Source organism: Mastacembelus armatus, unplaced genomic scaffold, assembly GCF_900324485.2.
Source record: "Mastacembelus armatus unplaced genomic scaffold, fMasArm1.2, whole genome shotgun sequence".
Classification (NCBI taxonomy): Eukaryota; Metazoa; Chordata; class Actinopteri; order Synbranchiformes; family Mastacembelidae; genus Mastacembelus; species Mastacembelus armatus.
This window is the reverse complement of record NW_022872940.1, coordinates 287,475-308,053: the sequence shown is the minus strand read 5'-3', so window position 1 is coordinate 308,053 and position 20,579 is coordinate 287,475. Positions and strand designations below refer to the sequence as shown.

Sequence of the window (20,579 nt, the reverse complement as noted above, 5' to 3'; positions counted from 1 at the left end):
CGAGTGGCCTGAGCCTGGGATTTGGCGCAGACCAGCCAATCGTCCAGGTATGGTAACAGCCTGACCCCCCGGGCTTGCAAGGGAGCAAGAGCCGCTTTCACACACCGAGTGTACACCCGCGGTGAAAGCGACAGTCTGAATGGGAGCACTCGGAATTGCCAGTGGCATCCCTGGTATGCGAAGCGGAGAAACCTCCTGTGCAGTGGTGAGATGGGGACGTGGAAGTAAGCATCCCTGAGGTCTATAGAGGTGAACCAGTCCCCGCTGGCGACGGTCTGCAATACCTCTGTCACTGTCAGCATATGAAACAGCAAAACTTTCAGATACCTGTTGAGCCGTCTTAAGTCTAGAATCGGGCGGAACCCACCCGTCCTTTTCAGAATGAGAAAATATGGGGAATAGAACCCTCTGGGCTGTGACAGAAGGTCTACTGCCTCGATCGCCCCTTTGGCGAGGAGAGCAGAGAGCTCCTGGTCCAACGCCAGGGCTTTTGCCGGGTCTCCGATGATGGTCATTTTGACCTGGTTCGAAACGGGGGGCCGGCGTCGGAACTGCAATTTGTACCCATGAGTCAAGGTGGCAACCACCCATGGGTCCGACGTGAGAGCAGCCCAACAGTTGAGGTGCTGTTGGGTGAAGCTCCCGACCGCCGGCCCGGACGTTTCATCCCCAGCCCCCACGGCCCTTAGGGGCCTTGGGGGGGGGGCGACGGGGAGGACGCTGGGCCCAAGGCTGTTCTGGCTCAGGACGGGCTTGCTCCCAAAAGCCCCTGCCCACCCTCAGCGCCCGCTGATGCTGGTACGGACCAGTAGCATGGTGGGTCCTACGCGGCAGCTGGGTCCTCGGAGCTGCTGTCCGAACTCTGAATGTGGGTGGGGGCGCCATGGGTCTACTGAGGCTCGACAACTGCTGTCTGGTCTCCCGAGCCTGAATGGTGCGCTCCAGCGCTGCCGATGCAGCTGACCCAAACAAGTGTCCCGGTTCCACAGGGACACTATGGAGGACATTGCGACACTGCTCAGTCAGAGCTGACTGTGCCAGCCATATCTGACGCCGAGTCTGGACAAGAAACGACATCATCTTACCCAGCTCACGGGTTAAGAGGGCAAAAGTCTGCAATGCCGCATCGCTGAATGCCGCAGCGGAAGCCGCATCTGTGGTGTCCGGCAAGGAGGCCGATAAGGCAAACATCAGGTGCGCCAGTGAGTTTCCCAGACGGCCAGCACGCGCACCAGCATCATAGGCCCTTGTCACCAGGTCATCCGTGACCCGGCATTGGGGCCGCGGGCACCGGACAGTGGGGCGCAGGGCCTCCTCAGGTGTCACATTGAGGGAGGCCACCGCTGGCTCTACCGCTGGCATGTGTGCCAAGCCAGCCTCCGCTGCGTTGTGCATGGATGCTAGGACTCGACCATCTGCTGAAAGCCAAGACCTGGCTCTTGGGTCCCGCCAGCAGGTATGTAGCTCCTACAGATATTCTCTGGAAGGGGTAACAACAAAGGCCGTAGGAGGCCGCCCACGCCTGAAGAAGGCACTCTGGGGGTTCGGGTCCACCTGCTGTGGGATCTCTATATTCAAGCACCCCAGCGCCATGCGCATGAGGTCTTGCATTGAAGTGTCCCCTGTGGTACTCGCCGAGCTGTGACCAGAGGATACCGAACTCGGGCCTGAAGCCTGAGAGGGCCCTTCCTCAGCATCATCCGTAAGCGAAACAAGACAAAGCTGTGGCTCAGAGTGACACGGGGTCAAAGTTCAGTCTAATGGCTGCTTCAAATGCAAAACCTCCTTCAAACAACAGGAGATAAAAAGCCTTATACTGTGACACTTTCATCAGTTTCTCTTCCAACATTTCACTTTGACATTTAAAGAAAATCTGATCTGGGGACAGTTTTGTTGCTTTGTTAAGGCTCCACTTAGTTCAAAACACAGTATTATTCTAAAATATTCTGAGCTCATCAAACTTTGTGCAACAACAAATGAAAGGAACAAATGAGGACAGGTGGCACCATCATTTTTATCATGATCTTTACACTGACAAGTTGAACCAATGAGTCCAAACCCACAATGTGAATGATATTTCTGAGTGGAGTCTTGGTGATTAGTTCCAATGATGGTTCTGTTTCCTTTGGACAGAGCTCCAGTATGTGCTGCTGCAGAATGAACAGCAGTAATGAGGCCCAAAGGGCAGTGACATGTGCTTGTGAGCAGCAGGTTGGAGTTGAAATCCTGATCTGTTAGGATCAACTGGTGTTTTTTTAAAGAGATCTGAACAGCAGAACTAGAACACTAGAATGATGTTCTGTGGTTAATCCATCATAATGGAACATTAGTGTATCTGCAGCAGAACAGAACTCCACAGTCATTCCCACATCAACCTTTGGAGAGGTAAGACCCTGTGCAGCTGGGAGAAAAACTGCTTTTGATTTATTGTTCTCTGTGGAAAGAAAATGGCTGGACTGTGTTGGGGAAGAAGGACATTTAATTTCTCTGTTGTTCTCTCAAGGAAAAGACTTTTTCCATCTGTTGAATTCCAGAGAACTTTACATGTTATGTTAGATGTGCATCTTTTTCTGTAAACAGGAGAAACAAACACACATTTTGTCTTGTCCCACAGTTTGAATTAGAAAATGTGTCTTTACCTGTGTTGTATCCAGAACTATTTTTCATATGATATTCAATGTCATGTCAATTATACAATTGGAAATGACGCAAAATGCAAGTGTTGATTTCCAAGTGATTCATAGCCACTTGCAGAATTTCCACACTTTAACTAGAAACATTGAATTTTGGGCCTTTTAAAGTTAATCAATGTCATTTGTCAACATTGGTTCCAAAATGTTTCCACTAGAGGTAAAAATGCTCTGAAATCATATCAAACTCCATCATGTGTTAAGTGTCCTTCTTTATTTTCATTATTTATGTCAATTAATGCAATATTTTAGACATTTCCCAGAAATGTCCATGTTTTACTGTACGACACATTTTGTTTTACCAAATGACACAGTGCAGTTGCAACATGCACTACATAAACCTATTGATAACAGAAATATCCATCAATCTGATATTGAATGAATAGAATTCTGAACAACACAAAGATCCAAAAATGTCAACCTTTCATTCACTTTCTAACATTTTCTAACAATTTTATAATGTCCTCCATCTTCCAAACAAAATGATAACACTTCTAAGTTTTAGCATTTTAGATTCAGTTCTTCAGTAAAACAGTCCTCAAAGTTAATGAAGACAACTGCTGCTCAAATGATGAAACATGATTAAAAATCATTCAGTTTTCTCTTTGGCAGATTTTTGAAAGTGTCATGTTTCCCTCTGGGGACTTCCTGCCAGAGGACTCGTATTTTGTATTGACTTCCTGTTTTCTCCCCGTTCTAGTCTCTGGCAGCTTTATGTATAATTATGTTCATGAGTTTCACCTGTCCCCGTTAGGTTCACCTGTGTTTTGATTACCTTTTGTGTTCCCCCTATTTATACCTCCCTTGTTCCTTTGTTCCCTGCTGGATCTTTGCGTTGATTGTTCTGAACTGAGTGACTTACTAGTTGCATTCAGTAGTAAGTGTGTTTTCGTAGTGACCGTTTCACCCGGTCTTTGAGTTTACCGTTTATCCGGTTTCCTAGTTTTATGTTTGCCCTGGAGATCCCAGGAAAGAATAAACGCCTCTGTTGTCCTGCATTTGGGTCCTCACCTCTCCTCCTTCACACCACACCACCCGCACGCCGTGACAGAAAATGAGATGAGCCTGTAAAAGTTTTTGAATGATCGACCTTTGAAGAACATTTTTAGTATCTAAGGAACATTGTTCCACAAAGATCTATTTCCTTAAATGTCATTTGGCCAAACAAAGATAAGAGGCCATTTTGAGCTCTAATCTCATGGGTTTAGTTCAGTGACATGTGATGACATCACTCAGAAGACCCCTGAAGACCAATGAGGTTGGAGGAAAGTTTCAAACTTTCTCCTCAGTTTAAGTTCATTTCACCTTTTCTAAGTGTGGCAGCGTGTGTCACAGGTTTGGGTGTCATTCGCTCAAACCTCAGAAAACTGTTTTTAGGGCTCATCCTTTATAACACTAACAATACTGATCTTATCTTATCTTTCCTGACTTGACTTGACAAAACAGGAACTATTTCTGGCGTCATGATGACATAAATGTTAAAACATTCTTTGATTTACTTTTCTGTCAGCTAGCTGGGTCTCAAACCCTTGGTAAAGTCCATCCTGAGCCTGAACACACCTGGTCTCCTCTACTGAGAAAAGCCTCCTCAAATCCTTCCCTCTGGTTCCTCAGTCCTCAGACTGACAGCAGCTTCACCTGAAATCCTCACAACTCCAGCATCAACTGGATGACTCCAAAATATTTTTATCAGGTTTGTTTGTTGATACAAAAATGACTTTAACACCTTTTTCATTAATTAACTTGATCATCTTCAGTAATTCTGGTGTCCAGATGAGAAAACCTTTAAAACAGTTTTTGATTTTCTTTTTCCAGCAACTACACCAACTATATGAACCTGAACACGCCTGGTCTCCTCTTCTGAAAAAAGCAAAAGACTGAGACCAGAGAAAGAATCTGAGGACAGAAAAGGTTTTTGTGACGTTTCTAATCATCTTAAATGTCGATACTGTGTGAGAGAACAACCACAGGATGAAACAAGACGTCCTGTTTTCAGAGACCAGGACATCAGCAGACAGATGGACAGTCTTACTTTGGACAGTGCTGCTCTGACAGGACCGGAGCTCCTCCACAGAAATTCCACTGTTCTTCTCTCTGTGAAGACGTTTGTGTAGAGGTCAAAGGTCACAGGTCACAGAGTTTATCAGAGGAGGGTTTGTTATATTATATACTACTACTTTTATATTAGTTGAAAATTTCTTTCTTTAGCAATTGAAAGCCAGTTTATTTCTACTTCATCATGTCGTTCTCTTTTCAGCCTTTCCAGCAATGTTGAATAGTTTTTAAGGTGAACAAGTTCAGCTTCCATCTCCAGTTTTACATTTCAGCTTCTAGGATTCTTCAGCATTTCAGCCTTCAGCTTATTCAGCAATGCATTTCAGCCATTTTTAGCATCGTTGGGCAGCTTCATCCAGCTTTCAGCATTCACACGCATCTTCCACAGGAAATGCAGTTTTCTAGTTATGGGTTATCAGGCTATTTACTGTCGTATTAAGTGAATCACTTCAGGGAAAAGAACATAATCCAACACAACAATTGGCCAGTGTCACATACACAAAACCTTTGCCAGTTCAATGATCTTTGTAAACATATTAGCAAAGTCAACTTTTCATATAATTAATCATGTTTTTCCTCTTTTCATCCTGTAAGTGATTCAGAGACTATCCATGCAACATGAAGAGAAGCTCCTGTCCTCTAAATGTAACTCACCTCTGCTGGAATGAAATGCTGAGTCATGTTCCTTACAAGACTCCAGCTTTATAGAAAAGCCAAATTAGGAATAAATAATCCTTGGGGATTTTTTACTGGGAGTTTCTCTCAAGATTCACACTGAGATGACTCTTCAGAGCCTTTGTCAGTGTGGCATCATTTGTTCAAACTGACACTGACACACCAAAGACTACAACAGAGGTTTTTGTCCAGTTCAACATTTGTAGTTAATTGTCTTGCACTATAATCCAAACAAATGGCAGATGCCCAAGTCTTTCAATAACTGACTGGAAACGTTATAAAAACGATTTATTTGCCAAGACATACGTGATAGACATACGTGGGCACCAAAGATTATTGGGGCTATTTTTGATGCTATTGTGGGGCCTTCCACTATGTCCATGGTTGTTTATATGCTGCAAACTAAGAATGACAGACCCCTGACATCCTGGCTGAAACTGACAGGTAGAATAAAGCCAACATGTTTGTAAAGACATTTGAATTGGAAATTATATTTGCTGGACCGACCCTGGAGCCTTTATGTGGGGAGTTTACATGTTCTCCCAGTCTCTGTCTGGGGTTCTTCTGGGTACTCTGGTTTCCCCCCACAGTCCAAAGACCTGCAGTTTGGGGTTGGGTAACTGCTGACTCTAAACTGTCTGTAGATGAGTGTTTGCACTTGTCAGCCCTGTGATAGACGGTGATCTGTCCAGGGTGAACGCCACCTCTCGCCAAATGTCAGCTGGGATTGGTTCCGTGCCCCCGTGACCCTCGGTGTACCTGGATAAGTGGTGGATGATGGACGGATGGATATGACATGTGTTGACTCCAAAGGGCAATGTTCGATGTTAGTGGATGTAGAAGGCAGCAGATTCCTACGTGCACGTGCTGCATTTTTGGCGTTCTTGTAGTTCCCATACAAAGAAACATGTTACATCACATCTAAACATTTCTCTGAGCCCCAAACAGCAAAATTGCCTGAGTGCTCGAGTGACATGAGAACTCACACATGTTCAGGCAAACTACCTCTGGATGAGGAAGCAGGAAGGTACTTGGATGAAGCCGCCTTAATTTAAGGGCTTATCTGCTGTCTAATCTCCTGGAGGTTTGAGATTCACATATTTTAGATTCATTATCGTCACATTCACTAATATAGTTTTTCTTCAATATACTAAGCAAATAATCCTTTAGACATTTCCAGATTAATGCCAGATAAGATTTATATTTCAAAATGTCCTGTCGATACTCTATTAATGAAAAGGAGCATCAGTGTATTTATGGGCCCACACTGTCACTTCTTATTTGCTATATAAGCTTTCTGACATATTAGTTATTTCAAGGGTTCTGGTGACTGACTGGTCACATATACTTGGAACATGGACAGTCCTTGTTTGGGTCATCTGGCAAATTCTGGCATCGTACAAGTTTCACTGTCCTGCCAAACTATCAAATAACTGTGAAAGAAATGAGATTTAAAAGCAAAGAAATACATGTGTGAAATCTTTATAACTCTATAATCAGCTTTGTAGCTGCCAAATACTTTGCTTTCATACAACATCATCTATCCTAACATATGATTCTAGACCGTAGCCCAGAATGTGTGTTTTTCCCCACATGCTTGACATGGAGACGTCAGCAAGTCCCACTGTTGTTCAATAGAGAGACACAGTAAAAGGGTCCCACAGTGGACCTTTGTGCAAAAATGAAAAAGTCCGTTTCCCAAGCTTCCCCCCTGAGATGGTTGATGAGAGAGGTGGGGGTTAGAGACAGAGGGACAGTGGGAGGTTTTAAAGGGACTATAGAAAGGTTAGCTCTGCTGACTCCTCTGTGGTAAACACAAACAAAGGCAGAGTCCACCCTGCTGTCACTCTGGCCTCTGTCACAGCTGGTTTTCCACAAGTGAAGCGTCTGCTCTGTTGTGGCTTCAGTCCTTAGAGGCATGAAAGTGATACATGAGGCCTGACAAACAACTTTGGCTCCACACTGGACCTGCAAAGACAAAGTCTGTTGCAGGAAGACACTCACCTTTTGTCCTTCCTTCTTCAGACACTGAACACACACACACACAGGTATAGATACACACACACACTTCACAAGCTTCCGTTACTTCACGGTGGGACTGGTCCATCCACCAAGGCATCATTAGCATCCAAACAGCTGATCACCACGTTGACCTTTGATTGATCATGTCTGTCTTGAACTGACCTGCAGATGCTGAATGTTTGACCTGCAGCTCAAAGTGCATTTACCCTGATTTTCTAAAACAGTTTTTTATTGCCTACAAATCAAACTGGTTGACCAAAGTGTTGTCTGTGTGCTCATCTCACTGCTTCTATATAAAGACCAAATTCATTAACTCAGCTCACAAACGTGTTTCATTTCACACAAAAAACGAAGAAAACTCCAAGCTAGATGCTATAATTTTCCCAAACAGCAAGAAACTGCTTTTGTTGGGAAAATCATGGTACATCTACATTTGAAACACAGCTGAAGCTTCCTTGCTGGGCATCAGTTATATGGTTGGAAGTCAAGAGCAGAAGCAACAGTTTTAAAGAGACACTGTCAACCGTTGTTGTGCAAGGCCTGGAAAGGTGAAGTAACGATGTGGGTCTGCAGCTCCTCCAAAACCGACCTGGTTTGCAAGTTGAACCGAGAACTTAACGAGAATAAAGCTTGAATGACAAAAACTAACATTTGCACATTGGAAAATAGAAAGTAGCAAAGGTTGAAGGATAAACCCTTTGACCTTAATCCACTAATCCAATGTTCTGGATTCAACTTTATGTCCATCTTGTAAATGATGCTGATCTAAAAACCAAAAGAAAAAGCTCCAGGACACGTTTCAGTCACTGTATGAAATATTTCAGTGTGGACATGCTCACACGCAGAGTAAAAACACTACAATCTGTATTTGGCCACATGAATCGAAGCAGGTGTCATGTCTCACTGTCTGTCCATATCTTTAGACAACAGACTTTCATTCTGCCCACACTGGCTCCTGCACTGAGAGCAAAACTAATCAAACCCAAATACTGATCAGAACCACAAGATGCTGCATTTTGTTGCTATTTCACAAATAATCAGCTTCATGAACTTTCTCACTGCTGGTGACAGAAAGTTGGCAACTTCTTCAATAATTGTTTTTAGCTTTTCAGATGAGAGTTTGTAGTTTATTGGTGAATATATTAACATACTGAGGGGAATTAAGTGCAGAAGAAATTTCTGCATATGAAAGTAATTTGTGGAAGCCAGAGTCGCCATTTTTCTCAGCTCATTAGGCTGCAAAGAGCAACTGAGCTGCAGCATCTGCCTGACTTGAGCAAATAAAACCCTGACACCAAATAAAGAGCAGAAGTGAATCTTCAAACTAAACCATCTGTCTCCTAACTCTCCTCTTTGCACAACCTCAACTGTCAGAGATGAGCCTGGTTTGTCATTTATGTTCAGCAGTAACTTTGCAGAACCACCTGCTGCAATTTTAACTGATGCAGCGAAAAGTACAAGACAAGGATTTTTTAAAAGAACATTTTGAAATCCAAACACTGTGGTAATGGGTCCTTAAAGACGTCACCAGGCAGAACAGAGGGAACACACAAGAAATGAAAGATTTTTATTGGTTAGTTTAGTGATTTAATTCAATTCAGTTCAATTCAATTTTATTTGTATAGCGCCAAATCACAATACAAATCATCTCAAGGCACTTTACAAAAACTAAAACTAAAAACCCAACAATTCCCTTATGAGCAAGCACTTGGCGACAGTGGAGAGGAAAAAACTCCCTTTAACGGAAGAAAAAACCTCCAGCAGAACCGGGCTCAGTTTGGGCGGCCATCTGCCTCGACCGGTTGGGGTGAGTGGATAGAGCAGAGAGAAAAGAACAGCAACAATAACAACAAATAGACACTGCAGGTTGGTGGGGCCAGTAACTGCACATCAGCGATATACAGCTCCAGGACCAGGGTAGGGGAGCTCAGTGCACCGATGGTCCTCGGGCAGTCTAGGCCTATAGCAGCATAACTAAGGGATGGTTCAGGGTTGCCTGAAGCCAGCCCTAACTATATGCTTTGTCAAAGAGGAAGGTTTTAAGTCTAGCCTTAAAAGTACAGAGAGTGTCTGCCTCCTGAACCCAGGCTGGGAGCTGGTTCCACAGGAGAGGAGCTTGATAACTAAAGGCTCTGCCTCCCAGTCTGCTTTTGGAAACTCTGGGAACCACAAGTAGACCTGAGTAGTAATAAGGGGGTTCATTTTGCTGATAAGATCTATAATTTGATATGAAGTTAATAATTAAGGGCCCCTCCCATAATAAAGGGTGTTTCCCCTATTAAATATAGCCTCCGCCCAATAAAGGGTGTTACCCCTAATAAATGATGGCTCTCTTAATAAATAAAAGTTGCCTCCCATAATAAAGGGTGTTTCCCCCTATTAAATATAGCCTCCGCCTAATAAAGGGTGTTACCCCTAATAAATGATGGCTCCCTTAATAAATAAAAGTTGCCTCCCATATTAATAATGGGTGTAGTTTAAAATGTTTTTATTTTAAAATAAAAAATATTAGGGAGGACTGAAGGGTGTTTCCTATAACGCTGCAGTAATGGGAGTGTTTTTTAAAGATAAGTAGAAGTTCGTTTTGCTGTTGGGTGTGTGTAACGTATAGGCCGAAAGGGGAGTGACCTTACCGTTGGAATTATAAACCATTAAAATAATTTCTCCTACTAATTTACATTAAAAAACATATAAACCATTAAAATAATTTCTGCTACTCCTTTTTAAAATGAGGGATGCATGAATAACATTATTTAACTGGCATATTTCTGTGTGTTGATATTTGTTAGTGTACGTTTAAAATCTCGTAGACGACAATGTTTGCTGCTCATCAGCCATTTTAGCCTACGTTATAGAGCGTGGTGGCGCAGGACGTTAATACGTCAATACACATGTATGTGTTAACCAATGCAATGCAATGCAATGATTAGCAAGCTATCAGTGTACAGACTACGGAGCTGTGCAGGGCGTCCGCATTAGAATGAAACATGTTGTAATTGTGGATTAAAGAGTGGGTTTTTGGAGCGTAGGGGATTCTTCATTTTCTCAGTGAAATTATCTCTGCTCCTCTGTTGGTGCTGTTGTATAAAGAATCACATAGTAAACTTTACAAGAGTAAACTACAGCAGTAATACTAAATATGAAACATTGCATCGGTGCTTGACATTACTATAAACTAAAAGTCTGATGTTTGTGTCAATGGATCAGGATTAGAAGAGGGTTAGAAGGTTTTTTTTTTTTGTGAAAGTTCAGTCAGCAACAGACTAGTAGCAAACGACATCACTACTACAGTCCAGGAAGATCATGATGTAAAATAGATACCACATGAACTGATTAATAATATCCCTAAGAATTATTTTAGGATTGTAAAATACAAAAAAAATGTTACTGTGAATGTGAGAGTTTCAATAAACTACTTTAGAGCTACAATAATTAGCTGACTAATACGAAGTTAATGGTTAGCTCAAGGCATTTAAAATGCTTTTAAAACATAGTAAATGTGGTCTGGTTTCAGAAAAAAGACTCTGTATGTCTCTTGTGCTCTACATACACTTACACTTTACACTCTCCTGTTCACTCTTTTCCACGGCTGCTTTATCCTGAGTCACTTGGCCAACCTCCTAGAGCCCCTCTCTGGGCAAGTCTTCAGCCTGGTTTCCAGCACAGGCGCAAACACAGCAATCATTTGTTCCCTATCTGTGTCTCTCAGTTTCCCCTAAAAAAAAAATAAAAATCAATGACTCATTTTTTAATCCTTTAGCTAGTGGAGATGCTTAGCCAATTGTGCTGAAGCTTTTTGATAAGTGAACTATGCTTCCCGATCATGTATCTTAAACATTTACAGTTTGGTCTTGCATGTCCGGTATGTCTTTTAAAATGTTGATTGAATGAATAATAAAATTGTTATCATGACTATAGTCATGAAAAAAATCAACTAAGGCCTATCTTTGCTTTGCAAGACAGAATTGTGTTTGAATAATAAGAATATAATGTGTTTACGTTTGTTAAATGATTCATTCTTGTTAGTTGTAAATGAATCCAAAAAAAAAAATCAGATGAATTAGATCAACACCTGTTGATCTAGTTTGAATGAATCGCATCAAACCAGTGACCCTGCTATCAGTAGCTAGTGCGCATGTTCAACACCCCGGAAATACGCAGGTCCAAACGAGCGGGATTCGAATTTCAGGAGGTTATGGAGGACAGGCGCGCTGGGTCTAATCGTTTGGCATCCTTGATAATGAGGGTAAGTAATAAATATATATTTGTTTGTAATTAGTATTGTGGGATTGGTGATTAATACAATTAGTTAGACACTTTGGAGATGTGTCATGGCAGACTACTTTTCAGAATTTTCTTCCCGTCGTTAAGTTTCTCATTACCTTAACTTAACCGTATTCCTTGACTCAACCAGTCATCTTTTGATATGTTCAACCTAGCGTTAAATTCCTGGTATTTCTGTTACGCCTAACGTTAACAGTAACAAAATCTAAACCTTAATCGCAACTGTGGGGGAAACGCGAGTGAAACATCTGGGGAAAGGGGACAAGCAGACTTGAACACAGCACGTAGTATGTTAATGTTAGTTTGTTTTACAGTTAGCCTTATTCAATTCAATTCAATTTTATTTGTATAGCGCCAAATCACAATACAAATCATCTCAAGGCACTTTACAAAAACTAAAACTAAAAACCCAACAATTCCCTTATGAGCAAGCACTTGGCGACAGTGGAGAGGAAAAAACTCCCTTTAACGGAAGAAAAAACCTCCAGCAGAACCGGGCTCAGTTTGGGCGGCCATCTGCCTCGACCGGTTGGGGTGAGTGGATAGAGCAGAGAGAAAAGAACAGCAACAATAAACAACAAATAGACACTGCAAGTTGGTGGGGCCAGTAACTGCACATCAGTGATAAACAGCTCCAGGACCAGGGACACCTGCAGAAGGTACAGAGAGAGAGAGAGAGAGAGAGAGGGAGGGAGAGAGCACAAACTAGGGGAGAGAGACAGCACAAGGTTAGTAACATTCAATGGTGGAATATACATGAGGTGGGAGAGAAGGGGGGGGGGGTTAGGATAGGGGAGCTCAGTGCACCGATGGTCCTCGGGCAGTCTAGGCCTATAGCAGCATAACTAACTAAGGGATGGTTCAGGGTTGCCTGAAGCCAGCCCTAACTATATGCTTTGTCAAAGAGGAAGGTTTTAAGTCTAGCCTTAAAAGTACAGAGAGTGTCTGCCTCCTGAACCCAGGCTGAGAGCTGGTTCCACAGGAGAGGAGCTTGATAGCTAAAGGCTCTGCCTCCCATTCTGCTTTTGAGAACTCTGGGAACCACAAGTAGGCCCGCACTCTGAGAGCGAAGTGGTCTATTGGGATAATATGGTACTATGAGGTCTTTAAGGTATGAAGGAGCTTGATTATGAAGGGATTTGTATGTGAGAAGAAGGATTTTAAATTCTATTCTATATTTTACAGGGAGCCAATGAAGAGAAGCCAATATAGGAGAAATATGATCTCTCTTGCTAGTTCCTGTCAGGACTCTGGCTGCGGCATTCTGGATTAATTGGAGGCTTTTTATTAAGATATTAGGACATCCAGATAGTAATGAGTTACAGTAATCTAGCCTTGAGGAAACAAATGCATGGACTAGTTTTTCTGCATCATTTTGAGACAGGATGTTCCTAATTTTGGAAATGTTGCGCAGGTGAAAGAATGCAGTTCTAGAAATTTGTTTTATGTGTGAGTTAAAGGACATGTCCTGGTCAAAAATAACTCCAAGGTTTTTTACAGTAGTGCTGGAGGCCAGGGCTATGCCATCTAGAGTAGCTATAATTTTAGAAAAGTTATTTCTGAGATTTTTAGGCCCAAATATAATGACTTCTGTTTTCTCCGAGTTTAAAAGTAAAAAGTTACTGGTCATCCAAGCCTTTATGTCAGTTAGACAGGCTTGAAGTCTGGTTAACTGGTTTGTGTTAACAGGTTTAATAGACAGATATAACTGAGTGTCATCCGCATAGCAGTGGTAATTAATAGAGTGCTTCCTAATGATATATCCTAAAGGAAGCATGTACAGGGTGAACAGAATCGGTCCTAGCACAGAACCTTGTGGAACTCCATAACTAACTTTTGTTCGTGTGGAAGGTTCATCATGGACATGAACAAACTGGAATCTGTCCGATAAATAGGATTGGAACCACTTTAACGCTGTTCCTCTGATACCAATCACATGCTCCAGTCTCTGTAATAAGATGTTGTGGTCAATGGTGTCGAATGCTGCACTAAGGTCTAGGAGGACAAGTATCGAAACAAGTCCATTATCTGAGGCTAAGAGAAGATCGTTGGTAACTTTCAACAGTGCTGTTTCTGTACTATGATGTGCTCTAAATCCTGATTGGAAATCTTCAAATAGTTCATTCCTGTGTAAGTGGTCTGATAGCTGCTTAGCAACAGCTTTTTCTAGGATTTTAGAAATAAATGGCAGGTTGGATATTGGTCTATAATTAGCCAAGACACCTGGATCAAGACTAGGCTTTTTGAGTAAAGGTTTGATTACTGCAGTCTTAAAGGCCTGTGGTACGTAGCCTGATACTAGAGATAAATTTACCAAGTCCAATAAAGATGAGTTCATTAATGGCAGGGTGCCTTTAAGCAGTCTAGTCGGGATGGGGTCCAAGAGACACGTTGATGATTTCGATGAAGCAACTACTGATGTAAATTCAGAGAGATCTATAGGAGAGAAGCAGTCTAAACATAACTGAGGTCCTACAGATGATTCAAGAGCTACTGTAGTAAAAGATTCATTTATTGCAGGTATAGGAAGCATCTGCTGAATTTTATCTCTAATAGTTGTGATTTTATTTGTAAAGAAACTCATAAATTCATCACTGCTGAGAGCTAAGGGAACACTGGGCTCAACGGAGCTGTGACTTTTTGTCAGCCTGGCTACAGTGCTGAAAAGAAACCTGGGATTGTTCTTATTTTCCTCTATTAGTGATGAATAGTATGCAGTTCTGGCTTTACGGAGAGCTTTTTTATATGTTTGTAGACTGTTTTTCCAGGCTAGAAAAATTTCCTCTAAGTTTGTGGAACGCCACTTCCTTTCCAGCCTTCATGATGCCTGCTTTAAGGTACGAACATGTAAATTATACCATGGGGCTAGTCTTCTCTGAATCACTAACTTCTTTTTCAGAGGGGCTACAGAATCAAGCGTTTCACGCAGTGAGGTTACAGCGCTGTCAACAACATGATCAATTTGGTAGGGAGTAGGATTAAGGCAGCTGCCCTCCACTATGTTTATACTTGGCATAGATGCAAATAAAGATGGAATCATTTTCTTAAATTTATTAACAGCGTTGTCGGATAAACATCTGCTGTAGTGGAATTTTCTTCCAGACGCTGCATGATCCATCAGTTTAAATTCGAAAGTTATTAAAGAATGATCTGACAAAACAGGATTTGGGGGAAAAATTATTAGATGTTCAATTTCGATGCCATAGGTCAGAACAAGATCAAGGGTGTGATTAAAACAGTGGGTGGGTTTATTAACGTTTTGAATGAAGCCAATTGAATCTAATATAAAATTAAATGCAATGCTGAGGCTGTTATTTTCAACATCTACATGAATGTTAAAATCTCCCACTATAATGACTTTATCTGATCTAAGCACTAAATCAGACAGGAAGTCAGGGAATTCAGTTAAAAACTCTGAGTAAGGAACAGGTGGACGGTACAAAATGACAAGTAGAACTGGTTTTTGTGTTTTCCAGTTTGTATGTGAGAGACTAAGAGTGAGGCTCTCAAATGAGTTATAATTGTTCTGAGGATGAAAGTTTAATAATAAGTTTGACTGGAAGATTGCAGCTACTCCTCCACCTCGACCTGTGCTTCGAGGAACATGATAATTTTTATGACTGAGGGGGGTTGATTCATTCAGACTGACATATTCATCCTGCTGTAACCAGGTTTCAGTAAGATAAAGTAGGTCAATTTGGTGATCAGTTATCAAATCATTTACTAACAGAGATTTAGAAGAAAGGGACCTAATATTTAATAATCCACATTTGACAGTTCTGTTTTTCTGTTCAATAAGAGGAGTGGTCTTAATTTTTATTAAGTGCCTTATGTGTCTGTGACTATCCTCCGGGTACATTGACGCCTATTGCTGGTGTTTAGTTCCCAAACTTACATCATGTCCAAAGTCTTTTCAGTCAAGCTAACGTTCAAAGGCCGATTAGAAATTCGCTTGGTGTGCCACAATGTTTGTATTGTTGTTGTTAATCGCCAGACTAACTTTGGCCTGTATGTTAGAATGGTGCAACCATATATAACATAAAAACGTTTTTGTTGCAGAAACACTGTTGTCAGGTTTACAAGATACCACAAACACTATAAAACTTGTTGAATACCATATTAAAATTTTAACTGTCAATCCAAAGATGCAATTCAGCCAGCCATATACTGAAGCAGTCAAATATCTTTCGATTGAAAATAGCTGAAAGTTAAGTTATTTGTTTGAAACTATGCACTGTTCTATGCAGGGAAAATAATGATAAATTCAACACACAGTCAATAGTGAAAAAACTTGAATCAGTAAGGACACAATGTCTACAATCTCTATTTTTATTTTACATAACATGCAGCTACTAGCAGTAAGTTTGAAACATAGTGTCCCACAGTGTTTTTTCTTCTGTGTATGTAACATTACATTAGCACACTATCTTTCTCTTCTTTTTACTTTTACACACTTTTACCCTTTCACAGAGGAAGTATCAGTTGAATTACTTTAGAATTTCTGTTTTTTCTTTACCAGAAATGTATGACAAAATAAAGCTGTCCCCATACTCTGTTTGTGTCTCCTCTATATTATATGTTAAGTAGTTTTATATAAACACTCATAACTTGTAACTAACCATCTTTGACTACTAAATTTTATTTTTCTTTCTCTTTCAGTGACATGTATGTGGCAGTGCAGGCATTGTGTTGCAAAGGAGAGTTGTAGGTACAAATTACTTAAACATTATAAACTACATCATTATTATGGAAGCAGCCATCATTCACTTTGTATATATTTATGTTGTCCATGCACATTTAAGACATGGGCTGGACTTAAAACCCACGTGTACAGAGATCATATATCTCATTTATCTCAGAAAGCTACAAGTTCATTTACTTTTCGATGTGAGTTATGTGAAAAAAATGGGATTATTCAAAATGCATATTTCAGTCAATTCTGGGATTTCCTCCTGTCTCCTGCTCTTGCACCTACATTGTGTTGTTCATGTGCCCTTCTTGTATTTTACACCACAGGACACAGACCATGAGCCAAACAGTGCCATGGAGCAGCCTGTGATGGGAGTGTACGTCATCCTAAAGGAGGGTGCACTGCCTGACAATGACCCACATGACATCGGTGTGCTGTTTGAGCACACAGTCATCAGTGGTTTGGGGAGCATTGCATTGGCTTCTGTTCTGCTATTTGGACTCATATACTGTTTGAATCTAACCTACCCACCAGAGCTGAAATGCACTTTTGAAGTCCTGCAGAAGATCTTTCTGAATCTTAATGGGCAACGGTTGTCATCCAAGGCACAGTTCCTCTAAAGCAAGCTTCTGAAATAAGTGTTCTTGGACAAGACTAGTGTATCAGTCTAGTCTGGCAAATGCACTTTTGGAGTTGTACAAAAGATCTTTCCTTATCCTTATGTAAATGGACAGATGTTGTTATTCATGGCACAGTTGCTCAAAAATAAGCTTCTGGAGTAAGTAAGTCAGCTTGAACAAGACGTCAAGTAAATGTCTAGGTATTTGTTTGTATTCCCCTAGTGTATATTTTTCCTCACCATATTGACAGTATAAGTCTTGGATATAGAACTTTTTTGTTTTGTTAACTGAGTATCATCTTAACATTAATACATGTAGTATACACGTATAGTATATAGTATATATATGTAGTATATACGTTAGTATATAGTATACTCCACTGGTCACAGCTATAGGGCTTCTCTGCAGAGTGAATATGCTGATGTGTTTTCAGACTGCTTAATTGTGTGAAGGCTTTTCCACATTGGTCACAGCTATAGGGCTTCTCTCCAGAGTGAATACGCTGATGTGTTTTGAGGTGACCTAAGTGGGAGAAGGCTTTTTCACACTGGTCACAGTTGTACATTTTCTTTCCAGTGTGAACATGCTGATTAATCTCTAAACTCTCCAATGTTGTGAAGGTCTTGTTGACTCCCGTTCTTCTTTTCTATTTGTAAAAAAGAAGAAAAAGCAAAATGGAGAAAAGATATGAAATTACATGATAGAAAAATCCAAAACCATAATTGACATTGACATTCACATGTCTATGAAACATGATCATGTAAACTGTGTTTCCTTGGAGTTCTATTTCATTCCGAAGTTGTAAAGTTGTGTTGTGTCTCATCCACATATTTTGTCATTTTTTTTAAATTATTTTTCTTAAAACATGTGCTTGCCTCACCTCAATAGCTTTTCTTAGTATCAACATTTAACTTTTTATCTAGTTTCATTTCTAAACAGTGGACACAACTCTCTGAAGTACAGCACCATATTTAAAGCACTAGCTTAAGTTTGAAATTAAAGAATTTCTTAAGTCTAATTTTTTCTCTTACCCAAATTTGGCTTTGAGAAACCACAGAAGTATCTGGCAACAAATACTTTTAAGTTTGACCAAGTTTTACGACTCAGTGCCACACAGACCCAGGTCTGTCAACCACCACAAGACCAAGAAAATTGACCAAAGTAAGAGTGAGTATACCAGCTAGGTGACAAAGACACTCTCAGCCTGCAGCTTAGTTAGCTTAACTTAGTCTTGGAACTCTGACCGATTCCACTCTGAGGACCAAATGGCCTCCGAAGCAGACTTTATTGCCCTGCTCGCACAGTAACTTCAGCAAGCTCCAGGTGATGTCTTGCAGCTAAGTACTCTGTGATGAACAGCTGATGCTTCAAACTGCAAAAACATGAAAATATTTTTTCCCCAAATCTTCTTTTAACCCTCTGGGGTTGACGAATGTGCCAGCGAGTTTTGTGGCGTCTCTGTCACCTCTCTTCACAAACATGTAAATAAAACAACCAGAATCTCAGCAAATACCTGCCTCATAAAAATAAGAATTATATGGCTAGAAAGCTTGAAATGTTTTCTTTTAAATGAAACAATTCAAGTCAAAAACAAATCATCACTTTTTATTTAATCCGTATGAACGTAAGGAGAAGTCCGTTTTCTCCTGTCTCACCTCATTACAGGTAATGCGACCCCGCCTTGTACACTGTCCACTGTTCCCATGTAAATAATCCCAGGTGAACCAGGTAAATATGTGCACGCCCCCGAGAAATGACATAAAACGTCAAACTCTCAGCTACAGCTAGTGTGAACAAGATGACATTCACATCATTGGTGAAGTAAACACTTTAGCCTACAACATGCAGGTCTCCAAAGTCTTGTGAACCAATGTTCTGTTTGTGTTTTATGGTCTTATTTCAGTGACTAAAAAATTGTAGTTTTTCACTAGCCATGCATAAACACTTTTTTCTCAAAAACACAATCATGTATAAACTTGCTGCTCACATATTATTGTAGCCAATTTTGTGCTGATTACAGTGTTATCAGACTTTAGACATTAATATGTTTAAAAAACACTGAAAAAAGCACAAATGTCAGGACATGTCCAGGCCCCAAAAACCCCCTCAGACCCCAGAGGGTTAAACTCATAGCTCTCCACCATTCCCTCCTATCACCTGCACTGTCACTGGCACCTTTTTGCTCTTTGTACCAATTAGTTCCCCTTTCATTCTGTTTTCAGGTGATCTGTGCTTTTTTCTTTAGTTTTTTGTAGCATTTGTTTCTGTAGCATTTCTGTTTTCCGTTTGATCCTTTGTAGCATTTGTATTTTGTCATGATCCGTATTCCTAAGTTCCTGTTTTTTGTCTTATTTTGAAGGATCATGGCAGGAACTGGTTTTTGTGGTGTTCTGTTTCCTTTACTTTGCCCCAATTAGTTATTGTTTTCACCTGTGCCTTGTTTTTGTCCCTCACTTTATATACCTGTGTTTAGCCACAGTTTTTTGCTGGGTTGTCTGCTTACAGTTGCTCTCTACTGCCTTTGTTTCCTGAAGAGCCACAGTTCCCTGCCTCAGTAAAATACCCTGTTTTAAGTTAAGTAGTCCAGCTTTGTTCTTGTCTTTTGTAGTCTTTGTTCCTGCTTTGTTCATGTTCCCTGTAGCCCTGCTTTACTTGTGTTCCCTGTAGTCCTGCCTTGTCTCTGTCTCATGTTCATGCTCCCTGTGTGGTCTGGTGCATCTCCCTGAGTGTGTGAGACCCAGACCCTCATGCCCTGTTGTCCCTGTATCTCATGTTCATGTTCCCTGTGTGGTCTGGTGTGTCTCCTTGAGTGTGTGTGACCCAGAACTTCCTGTCCCCGTAACTCATGTGCTTTGTTTTGATTCCCGTGTCCTGGTGTTCCCCAGTTTCCTGTTTTCTGCCTTCCAGCTTTTGTTCTGGTCCATCCATCCATCCATTTTCTACCGCTTATCTGGGGCCGGGTCGCGGGGGCAGTAGCCGAATCAGGGATACCCAGACTTCCTTCTCCCTGGACACTTCCTCCAGCTCTTCCGGGGGGACACCGAGGCGTTCCCAGGCCAGCCGGGAGACATAGTCCCTCCAGCGTGTCCTGGGTCTTCCCCGGGGCCTCCTCCCGGTGGGACATGCCCGGAACACCTCCCCAGGAAGGCGCCCAGGAGGCATCCGAAACAGATGCCCGAGCCACCTCAACTGACTCCTCTCGATGTGGAGGAGCAGCGGCTCTACTCTGAGCTCCTCCCGGGTGACCGAGCTCCTCACCCTATCTCTAAGGGAGCGCCCGGCCACCCTGCGGAGGAAGCTCATTTCAGCCGCTTGTGTCCGCGATCTCGTTCTTTCGGTCATGACCCAGAGCTCATGACCATAGGTGAGAGTGGGAACGTAGATTGACCGGTAAATCGAGAGCTTCGCCTTCTGGCTCAGCTCCTTCTTCACCACAACGGACCGGTACACCGACCGCATTACTGCTGCCGATGCCCCGATCCGTCTGTCAATCTCACGTTCCGTCCTTCCCTCACTCGTGAACAAGACCCCGAGATACTTAAA

The 20,579-nt window shown here is 41.7% G+C and overlaps 1 protein-coding gene, 1 long non-coding RNA gene and 1 pseudogene across 2 annotated transcripts in view; 2 read left to right on the top strand and 1 right to left on the bottom strand.

Annotated features, from left to right (window-relative positions):
• Window positions 1–20,579, bottom strand: part of LOC113143885 (zinc finger protein 208-like) — a 905,597-nt pseudogene that overhangs the window by 797,679 nt on the left and 87,339 nt on the right.
• Window positions 1–20,579, top strand: part of LOC113143888 (NACHT, LRR and PYD domains-containing protein 5-like) — a 267,626-nt gene that overhangs the window by 219,282 nt on the left and 27,765 nt on the right. The window lies entirely within an intron of this gene.
• Window positions 11,580–17,212, top strand: LOC117152642 (uncharacterized). The gene is made up of 3 exons (XR_004463058.1): window positions 11,580–11,688; window positions 16,386–16,434; window positions 16,743–17,212. It is a non-coding gene; the product is annotated as an uncharacterized LOC117152642 (long non-coding RNA).